Genomic DNA, 2547 nt, shown 5'->3' on the forward strand with positions numbered 1-2547 from the left:
AAAAAAAAAAAAAAAAAAAAAAAGCTTAACGTGAAACAGTTTCCAAGTGTGCAGAAAAGTCAGAGAATGGAGCAATGAACACACACGTTCACACTGCGTTCACCGACCTGCATCACTTGGTGTGAGGTCAACACACAGCGCCGGCTTCCTGGTCAGCTTCCCCGGGCACTGACGAGAAGCTACACACAGCTGCTCCCCCTTGGACGCTGGCGGGTTCAGGAGGCTTCACGCTGATTCAGCAGGTTACCGAAGCGAGGACCTGTGCTCGACTGCCCCACACTGTCGTCTGGCAATTTTCGCTACAGTCAGGATCCAAGCTAGGAGCATTCATTGCATTTCGGACTTGTGCTAAAGAGCTTTGCAAAGAAGCCATTTTTGGCGCTGTGTCTCAGCTTCCTGCGGTGTCCCAGCTTCAGCGCACACGGTGTCACTGCTTGGAAGCAGAGTCGTTCCTGTCCCTACCCCCTCACTCGGCCCAGATCCCTGCCCTCCATCCACTCTGCTCTCTCTGCACCAGGAGCTTTTTCCTCCTGCAGGACACCGGTCGTGACCAGGGGAAGGTGTCCCCTGGCTTTTTGTCTCTCAACTCCTTGATGTCTTTTTCCGCATGCAAGAGGCAAGGCACTAAGTGTCCAAATTCTCTCTCTCTTTCTTTGTTATTGGGGAGTGAATCTTTGCAATAAACTACATCCCAGCCCTTTATTTGTATTTACTTTTTTTTTGAGACAGGGTCTCGCTGTGTAGTTCAGGCTGGCCTTGTGTTCACTATGTAGCCCAGTCTGGCCTTGAACTTGCAGCAATCCTCCTGCCTCAGCCTTCTGAGTGCTGGGATTACAGGTGAGTACCACCATGCCTGGCCTATTTTTATTTCTGTATTATTTTTTAAAATATTGAGATAAAATCTTGCTAAATTGTCGAGGTGGGGCTTTGGGATCCTCTTGCTTCAATTTCCCAGAGTGCTAGGATTACAGCCATGTACCACCATGCCTGCCTTAGTAGACTTTTTTTTTCTTGTTTATTTGAGAAAGGGTCTCAACATATGGGTCTCCCTAGCACTGGGATTACAGTTAAGCACTGGTACTCCTGGCTATTTTTTTTTTTTTTTTTGAGTCAGATTCTAAATTGCCCGAATTAGTTTTGAACTTGTGATGCTCCTGCCTCAGCCTCCCCAGTAGCTGGAGTTACAGGCATACATCACTACACCCCACTGAAAAACAACTTTTTATTTACAATTTTTAAAAAAAGTCTACTAAGGCTGGGTGTGGTGGTGCACACCTATATTCTCAGCACTTGGGAAGCTGAGGCAGGAGGATCACTGCTAGTTTGAGACCAGTGTGGGCTACATAGTGAGTTCAAGGCCAGTCTGAACTACACAGTGAGACCTTATCTCAAAAAACCAAAATAATAATAATAACAAGGGCTGGCAATGCAGCTGATTGTTCCCTAAATTCAATCCCTAGTATTTTTTAAAAAAGTTTTTCTGCTTTCTTTGGACTCTTCCAGGCTTTTTCAGAATTTGAAAAGGTTCTAGTTACACTCAGTACCAGGCAGCAGTGGTGGGGACACCAGGTACTCATGAAGACGCCCTCTGGAATAGGTACCTTGAATCTCCCTGAGGGTCGGGCCTTAGTTATGTCCTAAACCCAACTCAAGAAGTCATCCGCTCCATGGGGCGTTCAGGGCATAGTAAGTTGAATACAGCCACTGAAAATATTCATGCAAATATCTTCATTAGGAAAATCATGCAATTAACCTGAAATACGTGTTAAACGAAGCAGCTAAATTGTTGCATATTTCTCAGCTCTTAATTATAATTTTGGTAATCAATTTTTCTCCTGATTGCCAAAAAGAAAAGGGGGGGGAAAAAAAAAAACAACACGCATCTCGCAGGCTGTAGGCTGAACTGGAACCGAGATCAACCCCGAGTCGGTGCAGCAGAGGCAGCCGTTAACCTTTCCTGTTTTCCTTCACGGCAGGCATTTCCCGCTAGTGCTCAAGGCCGAAGATTGGATTTTAACAAGGGCTTTTTGGAGGAGCGCCAGCCTTTCCTGAACGGCTCGTTTCGCAGGCGCCACCATCATTCAAGGTGACCAGCGTTTCCCTTACCGTTTTCCCGGTGCTTACTTCTTAAACGGCTTTGGACTGCAGCGTGAACATTTTCCCTATACAAAAACTGACACCAACGCTTACAATCCGGGCATTCAGACGGCCACATGGGCCCTGGGAGCCGCTCTGGGGAGGCCTGTGCTGGGCTGTTGGGGGCCTGGAAGGCCGGAAGAACCACGGGCGGAGACCAGAGAGGTGGTGTAGAAAGCAAGCAAGTGTGCTGCCAGGCTCAGAAGAACCCGAGATCCCGCTGGATGTGTTTCTTTGATGTACATATTTTGGATCACATTGTGTGTATGTGTGTGTGTGTGTGTGTGTGTGTGTGTGTGTGTGTCTGTGTAGAGACCAACAGTTAAGCAAACTCTTCTCTAATATTCAGCCCCAGGAACTTGGTTCAATGACACTGCTCTCCTCTTAGAATATTCTAGAGCCATGAAAAAA

The sequence above is a fragment of the Chinchilla lanigera genome, unplaced genomic scaffold (assembly GCF_000276665.1).
Source record: "Chinchilla lanigera isolate Chin_1 unplaced genomic scaffold, ChiLan1.0 scaffold00163, whole genome shotgun sequence".
Taxonomy (NCBI): Eukaryota; Metazoa; Chordata; class Mammalia; order Rodentia; family Chinchillidae; genus Chinchilla; species Chinchilla lanigera.